Below are 9,848 nucleotides of genomic sequence, written 5' to 3'. Positions count from 1 at the left end.
ACTGTTGCAGAAACAGCGATGAAGAATCCTTCCGCGTGTGACTGCGGCATGGCTGCCAGCAGTGAAAACGGAGAGGAAGCTACTGACATGGTGAACACCGCCAGAGATGGAGGACCTTCATTCCTGCCCCAAAGGCCAGCGGTGTGACAGCTGGTAAGGATAAGCTCAGTAACTCTATGACACTTGCTTTTGGCTACGAGACTCTTGGCATATTTTACTCAAAGTTCCTTAAAGAACATCGTAATTGGAAGCAGAGCAGTTCAGTTCCTCACACCTGCTCCAATATTCAACGAGAATGTTATTGACGTTGGTTTATTATGAACTAAATACAGTGAGAAGCTTGTCTCGCATGTGATGTAACGTGAACAAAGCCAGCAGAGATATACTGAAGCTAGTGAATACAGAAGTGTTTTATTCAACAAAATGAGACCCTCTCGGAGACTGAGGTCCTTTAACATCTGCCGGGTGATGCTGAGGATGTTCTACCAGTCTGTGGTGGCCAGTGCTATCATGTTTGCTATTGTGTGCTGGGGCAGCAGGCCGAGGGTAGCAGACACCAACAGGATCAACAAACTCATTCGTAAGGCCAGTGATGTTGTGGGGGTGGAACTGGACTCTCTGACGGTGGTGTCTGAAAAGAGGATGCTGTCCAAGTTGCATGCCATCTTGGACAATGACTCCCATCCACTCCATAATGTACTGGTTAGGCACAGGAGTACATTCAGCCAGAGACTCATTCCACCGAGATGCAACACTGAGCGTCATAGGAAGTCATTCCTACCTGTGGCCATCAAACTTTACAATTCCTCCCTCGGAGTGTCAGACACCCTGAGCCAATAGGCTGGTCCTGGACTTATTTCCACTTGGCATGATTAACTTATTATTATTTAATTATTTATGGTTTTATATTGCTATATTTCTACACTATTCTTGGTTGGTGCGGCTGTAACGAAACCCAATTTCCCTCGGGATCAATAAAGTATGTCTGTCTGTCTGTCTGTCAGGAAGAGGGCTGACACCCAATATTACGTGACATTTTTATATGCTAAAGATCAAAGGTAACAGCAGGACAATGCTATAGTTACAATATATCTACAATGCTTCCTGTGAATTACATATAATTTTCATACGCCCCTTTCGCTGCACCCACACTCCAGACACCCTAAATGAATGTTAATCAGCATAGTCTGGTTTTCAATCAACTCCGGTGCACAGCTTCAGGAAAACTATTGTTCAGGACTGCATTTTAAATTTAGTCTACAATCCACATTCAGGTCTGAAGTATTGCTGTCGTTAAACTTAATATTTGTTTTATACTCTAACTCCAGAAAATTTCCCAACTGGATACTATTTGTACATAACAAATCGTTACACAGTGATGGAGCAGAAGAAGGTGAAAAAGAATAAAGTGTTATCATTAACAGAGAAAGTGCAGTGTAACGAGCTCCACAGGCATGGATCGGGTGACAGAGAGCACTGAGATCAAAGGTTTTCAGAGCACTGGAGTTGGTTAATTGTTGTCTAACGAGGGCCATAATCAATTAGAGTTCCTTGTGTTTTTCTCGAGTAACTTACTCTTTGTAATGTGGTCTCCTGGTGCCATCTATATAAGCTTGTTCAGTTTATTTTGATAGGTTTGGGGATTGTGTATTATTTAAGTGGACATCTGATTAGCACCAATTGCGAGGTTTTAGTTTTTAGAGTGCTGCTTCTCACAGGGCCGTTTGGCCGAGCCACTAGTGTTTTCCTTTGGAACTTTGTGAATGAACTCTCATCGCCGTCTCTACACTGGAGTCTGTCTTTCCTCTGTGCTGGCTGGTGGTTCCAATATCGCCCACACGCATCGTGACCATCGTGAAAACAGAAAATCAGAACATAAGAAATAGGAGCAGGAGTAGGCCATCCGGCCCATCGAGCCTGCCCCGCCATTCAATAAGATCATGGCTGATCCGTCCGTAAACTCAGCTCCATCTACCTGCCTTTTCCCCATAACCTTTAATTCCCTCACTATGTAAAAACTTATCTAACTGTATCTTAAATATATTCAGTGAAGAAACCTCAACTGCTTCCCTGGGCAGAGAATCCCACAGATTCACCACTCTCTAGGGAGAAACAGTTTCTCCTCATCTCCGCCCTAAATCTACCCCCCTGAATCTTGAGGCAATGTCCCCTAGTTCTAGTCTCACCTACCAATGGAAACAACTTTCTTACTTCTATCTTATCTATCCCTTTCAGAGTTTTGTATGTTTCTATAAGATCCCCTCTCATTCTTCTGAATTCCAGAGAGTACAGTCCCAGGCTATACTCGAAATCAAAACAAAGGCCTGGTTGTTACTCACCAAAATTTGTATAAACAATGAGGTGCAAGATCATAACAAGATAGATTGAGAGGCAAGGAAGCCATTTTATTGTATGAAGGAACTTCAGCTCTATGTTGCTGCCTTGATTCATGTAAAAGAAATCCATTGACCTTGAATCCACTCAGCGATTGGTCCTCTGCTCCAAAGATACAGCACCCTCCGGCGAAGAAGCGTCTGATCTTCCTAGCTCGGGAGTGCTGACTTCATAAGTTACTGAGATGGGACCGCTCCCACGTTCACCACCCAACCTCTGTGGGTTGTAAGAAGGTTAGCACTCAGTGTAATTTCGACGGAGGAGAAACCCAGAATGCCCAACCTGATCCCATGCGATAAGCCCAGATTTCCACGGATATATTTGACAAGTTGCTGCCACACTCCCTTTGGTACGGGTCTCTGCTTCTTCAGATGGGGTGGCCAGACCTGTACACAATATCTCAAGAGCTGTCTCACCACATAGGGGACATAGCCTCAAGATCCGGGGGAGTAGATTTAAGACGGAGATGAGGAGGAACTGTTTCTCCCACAGAGTAGGGAATCTGCGGAATTCTCTGCCCAATGAAGCAGTGGAGGCTACCTCAGTAAATATATTTAAGACAAGGTTGGATAGATTTTTGCGTAGTAGGGGAATTAAGGGTAATGGGAAAAAAGGCAGGTAGGTGGAGATGAGTCCATGGCCCAATCAGCCATGATCTTATTGAATGGTGGAGCAGGCTCAATGGGCCGGATGGCCGACTCCTGCTCCTGTTTCGTATGTTCTTAAGTTGGTATGTCCCTATAACTGGAGAAGAGCGATTCTGCTGTCAGATTCAAGTCAGCCTCCCGATTTCTTGCTGTGCCTGGATATTTATTTTCGGTGACTCTTGTTACGGGGTCGCCTGGGTCCACAGACTCTGCCCTTTCACGCAGCCTCCTCTCAGTCAACCTGCCATCCGCTCCCCAGTTCCTTGATATGGATCGTGATAGGCTAAGCCAAGACTCACTCCCCGTGAAACCAACAAATCACAGCCTCCCAGCTCAGAGTGACACGCTTACTCCCCACCCTGTTTTCTGTCAGCTCATCAGTCAACAGCCACCCCCCTTCATCCATGCCGACCCGTCAACCGTAATGCTTTGTGCTCCTATCCTATAGGACCATAAGTCAATAACATACATAAGATCATAATTGGACTAATCAATCCATCAAATCTGCTCCACCATTCCATCATGGCTGACTTATTATCCCTCTGAACCCCATTCTCCTGCCTTCTCCCCGTAACCTTTGACGCCCTGACTAATCAAGAGCTGTCAAACCCAACGTTAAATGCACTCAGTGGCCTGGTTCCCACAGCCGTCTGTGGCAATGAATTCCACAGATTCACCACCCTCTGGCTGAAGAAATTCCTTTCCATCTCTGTGCTAAAGGGACGTCCTTGTAATCTGAGGCTGTGCCCTCTGGTCCAGGACACCCCCACTATCGGAAACATCCTCTCCACGTCCACTCTATCTGTGTCCTCTGGTCCTAGACTGCCCCACCATAGGAAACATCCTCTCCACATCCACTCTATCTGTGTCCTCTGGTCCTGGACTCCCCCACTATCGGAAACATCCTCTCCACGTCCACTCTATCTGTGTCCTCTAGTCCAGGACACCCCCACTATCGGAAACATCCTCTCCACGTCCACTCTATCCAGGACTTTCAATTTTCGATAGGCTTGAATGAGATTCCACCCCCATTCTTCTAAACTCTGGCGAGTACAAGCCCAGATCCTTGGAACTCTCCTGACCATTCATCTCCCTCCACGGATGCTGCCCGACCTGCTAAGTCCTCCCAGCCATTTGCCTCATTTTGCTTTGTTCTCTAATTTTGCTTTATGGCCTCTTGAGTAGTGATTGGTCAGGGAGTTGGAGGTTACAGGGAGAAGGCAGCCTATGAGCAGACAAGCGTCATGGTTGTGTAATTTATAAATTCTTTGATAGTAAATGTACTTTGAGCTTGAGCTTCAGAATGGGGTTGAGAGGGTTAACAAATCAGCCATGATGGAATGGCAGAGCAGACTCGATGGGCCGAATGGCCTAATTCTGCTCCTATATCTTATGGTCTTATGGCTGTTGGTAACTCCAGGTACATCACAACTGGGACCATCTTATTCCTCAGCCTCCCCAGCATCCAGTGTGCCCTCAAAAGGCGGCATCCATCATTAAGGACCCCCAGCACCCAGGGCAGGCCCTTTTCTCACTGTTACTGTCAGGTAGGAGGTACAGAAGCCTGAAGGTACGCACACAGCGATTCAGGAACAGCTTCTCCCCCTCTGCCATCCGAGTTCTGATAGAATGTTGAACCCATGAACACTACCTCAGTACTTTTCCCTCTCTTTTTGCACTATTTATTGATTCTAAAAAATACATATTGTAATTTACAGTTTTTATTATTCTCTATTACAATGTACTGCTGCCACAAAACAACACATTTCATGACACATGCCTGGGATATCAAGCCTGCTTTTGATTTATTCTGCTGTAATCTTAAATAATTGGTTCATCAAATGTGATTTTCTTTTCATAAATCAATGTTAGCTCTCTCCAGCCGTGTCTATTCTGCATGCTCCCCGTCAACACGTCCTCAGAAGCACCTTTTTCCTTCTACTGATATCAATAAACTTTGGATTTTTTACTATCTCCTTTCTTAGGTTGTGGGGTCAAACCTGGGACCTTCCAATCTCCGGGAGATGATCCAAGTTCTGCGGAGGTTTAGATAATCTTTGCTCAAATGTGGGTGATCCAGGTCCAGGGATTCATCACAGTTCATCCGTATAAATTAAACAGTCCTGGCACAGTGTCTTCAAAGCAAAGTTAGTGTTGAAATCCTTTGGCTCATGAATGTGAGGAAGCAAAAGCGTCAGAGAGGAGCTAAGAAATATATATTTTTTCACCCAGGAAAGGTTCAATATGGACCATCCTGGCTGAAGATGATGGGGCAGGTACGCAGGACATTTAAATACAACTGCAGATGTTGTGGATCAAAGAATACGTACATAACGCTGGAAGAACTCAGCAGGTCAGGCAGCATCCATGAGAAAAGAGTAGCCAACGTTTCGGGCCGAGACCCTTCATCAGGATATGCTACTCTTTTCTCACGGTTGCTGCCTGACCAGCTGAGTTCTTCCAGCGTTGTGTACGCAGGACATTTAACTGTCCAGCAGTTCCCTTCAGACGTGAGTCTACGGACCTGCTTTTGGTATAGGCCCCTTATCTAAGAAAGGATTTGCTGACGCTGGAGAGCGTTCAGAGCAGGTTCATGAAAATGATTCCAGGATTGAAAGGCTTGTCATATGAAGACTGTTTGATGGCTCTGGGCCTGTACTCACTGGAATTCAGAAGAATGAGGGGTGACCTCATTGAAACCTACCAAATGCTGAAAGGCCTCGATAGAGTGGGACATGGAGAGGATGTGGTGGGAGAGTCTCAGAACAGAAGGGCGTCCACTTAGAATGGGGATGGGGAGGAATTTCTTTGGCCAGAGGGTGGTGAATCTGTGGAATTTGTTGCCACAGGCGGCTGTGGAGGTCAAGTCATTGGGTGCATTTAAGGCAGAGGTTGATAGATTCTTGATTGGTCAGGGTGTGAAGGGTTACAAGAAGAAAGCAGGAGATTGGGGCTGAGAGGGAAAATGGATCAGCCATGATGAAATGGCAGAGCAGACTCAATGGGCCAAATGGCCTAATTCTTCTCCTATATCTTATGGTCCTATAACTCTGACATTAGATCATTCATTCCAGGACCTTTCCTGTCTTCTGTGAGAACAGACTCAAAATATCGGTTTAATTACTCTGTCTTTTTCTTATTCTCAGTGCACACAAGGGGCCCCACATTAACTTCAGCTAATCTCTTCCTATCAATGTCCTTAGAAGCTCTTGTAACTATTTTTACTCTTTTGACAGACTGCTCGTTATTCAGCTCTCCATTCCCTTATCAACGTCCTGTCCTGCATTGCTGGGGTCTGATATTTACCCAGTTCTTAGACTTTCTGCTATTTTTGGCATTGCTGCAAGTTTTTCCCTTTGAACGAAGACAATCTTTAACTTTTCTTGGTAGTCGCCGCTGAAGCACTTTTTTTTTCTTTGGGGTTTCAGTGCCGTGAGGAGACACGTATAACTTGTAAACTGTGTATTAATTCTTTACATGTTAACTGCTGGTTACTTGCAGTCGAACTTTTTAATGTGGTGTCCCAGGTTACCACAAACATCTCCTACCTCATGACCTGCAGTTTGTTTTATTCCGTTCGGACTGAGCTAAATCACTTTTCCTTTTATGTGAAAGTCAGCGACATTTTCCTCGGTTCCCCTCAAGGCCCCGTAACCAGCGGGCCACCTGTTAACCCTTTCTCGGCACACAGTGCCTGAAACAGCCGAGGCCTCGAAGCTGGAGATGTCCCAGAGATGTTGCGGAGGGTGAATAACTGGGTGGGGCGCGGGGGTGAAGAGAAGTTGAAGCCTGCGGCGCATGGGAGCGGGCAGCTTAAATGGTTTCGGCGCGGACATGGTGGGCCGAGTCGTCCAAGAGGGTCACTATCTTGTGGTAGGGTTCGGAGGCTTGCGCGCCTTGACGACCCGGAGAGCTACGTCGACGGGAGTCAGGGCCTTGTGCTCGGACTCTTGGCGGGGTCACCCATGCCAAACAGGTCAAAGAGTGGAGGTCAGACCAAGGACGGTCCTTCGGGTTCGGGGTGGGGGAGGGGGGGTTTCAGCTCAGGGCGAGAAACTCTGGCTGGTCAGAATAGAAATTGTTAATGAAACAGCGACGAAGAATCCTTCTATGCCTGTGTGCAACAGTGGACAAACGGGTCAAAGGGTAGAGGCCAGGCCAAGAGCGGTCCACCGGTCCTCCAGGTTCGGGGGACTCGATGAGATCAGTTTTGGTCGCCTATCCGTAGGCGAGGTTTCAATAAGATCTGAATGAGAGAGCAGAGAAAACTTAGAAGGAAACACGAGGAAATCTGCAGATGCTGGAAGTACAAACAACACACACAAAATGCTGGTGGAACACAGCAGGCCAGGCAGCATCTACAGGGAGAAGCACTGTCGATGTTTCGGACCGAGTCCCTTCGTCAGGACTAACTGAAAGGAGAGATAGTAAGAGATTTGAAAGTAGTGGGGGGAGGAGGAAATGCGAAATGATAGGAGAAGACCGGAGGGAGTGGGATGAAGCTGAGAGCCAGAAAGGTGATTGGCAAAAGGGATACAGAGCTGGAGAAGGGAAAGGATCATGGGACGGGAGGCCTAGGGAGAAAGGAAGGGGGAGGGGAGCACCAGAGGGAGATGGAGAACAGGCAGAGCTTTGATGTCCTGTCGGCAATTAGCAATAAAGAGATCCAGAGCAGGCAGAAGACCAGAGCGGGGCATCCATGAAGAGGAGGAGGGTTGAAGACTGGAGGAGGGGTCATTGGTGGGTGTAGGAGAGTCCTTACCAAAGAAGTAAGCTCGGAGACGGAGCCGTGGAAGAAAAGCTCGGCATCATGGCGTACGCGGAACTCGCTGGGGTGTGGGCGAAGGGGGACAAAGGTGAGGCCCTTACTGAGGACAGAGTGCTCTGCCTCAGAGAGCTGAAGGTCGGGGGGGGGGGGATGGTAAAGACCCAGTACTTAGAGGGGCATTGCCAGGACTTGAGAACCTGAGTTACAGGACAAGGTTTGAATAGGTTAGGACTTTATTCCCTGGTGTGTAGGAGAAATAAGGGGAAATTTGATAGAAGTATACAAAATTATGAGGGGTATGGATAGGGCAAATGGAAATAGGCACTTTCCACTGAGGTCGGGCGGGACTAGGTCTTGAGGTCATGGGTTAGGGGTGAAAAGTGAAGGTAGACGTAAGGGGGGAGCTTCTTTACTCAGTTGGTAGAGTGAGTTGCCAGCAGAAGTGGTGGATTTCAATGTTTAGGAGGAATTAGGAGGGGCTTGGAGGGTGATTGTCCAGGTGCAAGTTGATAGGACAAGGCAGATTAATGGTTCTGCACAGAATAGATGGGCTGAAGGGCCTGTTTCTACGCTGTTCTCTCTGATTCTACGATTGATCAGGTACATTTGAGGGCAGTGTGGAGGCAAAGCTGATGGAGTCGATGAGCTCAGCATGGGTGCAGGAAGCAGTGCCAATGTAGAGTTGGTAGAGTCAGGGTGGTGTTGGCTTGGAACGTGACCGGCGAAAAGGCAGGCATAGCCTCCCGGATCCCTGCTTCCCCCCTTCCCCCCTCTCCCGGTTTCACCCATCGCCCGCCACCTTCTTCTTCCACTGACCCCAACTTCCTTTTTGTGGCTTCCTGTAACGCCCGGGGGAAGGTTTCACCGCTAACGTAACGGTCTTTCTGTAGGAGCAGCGTTCGGGCTACGGTTAGAGATATATCACCGTGACAGAGGGAACAATGAGGGGAGGGTGCTTTCGTGCCGTGTTCCCGACACCGAGGCGAGCTGGGTCTTTGTTTCGGCGGAAGATGGGGGAGAGAAGATACCAGAAAGGAGTGGGACCGGGCGTCGACGAAGCCCGGGGAGATCGATGGAGGATCGGCGGGAGAGAAACCGTGAGCTCCAACACGTGCACATTAGACTCTTTCATTAAAATGGGCCCTTTTCTTTTTATTTTACTTTTCTAAACCCTTTAGGTCAAATTAAGAACTATAAAGCTAAATCACTTAATTGCATATGGCGTACTGCCTGTTATTTCGTGGTACTGATTTGTAGCGGGAGAGCAGGTCACACGGCATCCACACAGACAAGAGGTTTCACACCTCAGGTTCCACACAGTGGGGCCAGAGACTGTCTGCCCCAGACTAACGCCGACAGCCGAACCTGAGGGTGACATACCGCTTTCCTTCCCAATCCTGATGACGGATCTCAGCCCGAAACGTCGACTCTTTATTCCCCTCCACAGATGCTGCCCGACCTGCTGAGCCCCTCCAGCGCACTGTGTGTATTTCTCTAGAAAGTTAACAACGTGCACCGGCGATGTTAAACCTGATATTCCGATTCAGATCGTCAAGTGTGTATGCGACCTTCAGATTCGTCTCCTCACAGGACAAAGGAACCTTAAACTAACCCATCAAACACCCAACGTGCAGGGCAAGTGAAAGAAGAACAAATCGTGCAAACAAGGAAAGCAGGTTGCTTCAGAAGTGAGGTTTTACGAAAGGCACGGAGCCGGGCGTCACTGCGACCGGAGCAGGCCACAGCCTCAGTTCGGCGCGGAGTCGGGTAAACGTCTCCGTGGTCTAATGCCTGTCTGATTACTTGTGCGGGGGGTGCACTGGAACGGGGCGTTTCCTGCGACGTGGAAGCTCACGCAAAACGCCGAAGGAACTCCGCAGGTCGGGCAGCGTCTATGGAGGGGGGATAAACGGTCGAGGCTTCAGGCCGAGACCCTACATCAGGACTGAAATGGAGGGGGGGGGGGGAAGCCAGAATAAGGGGATGGTGGGGGGGGGGAAGGTGGCAGATGAGTTGAGTCTGGGTGAGCACATGGCCAA

Source organism: Hemitrygon akajei, chromosome 25 (assembly GCF_048418815.1).
Source record: "Hemitrygon akajei chromosome 25, sHemAka1.3, whole genome shotgun sequence".
NCBI classification, from domain to species: Eukaryota; Metazoa; Chordata; class Chondrichthyes; order Myliobatiformes; family Dasyatidae; genus Hemitrygon; species Hemitrygon akajei.
Note: the sequence above shows the minus strand (reverse complement) of the source record.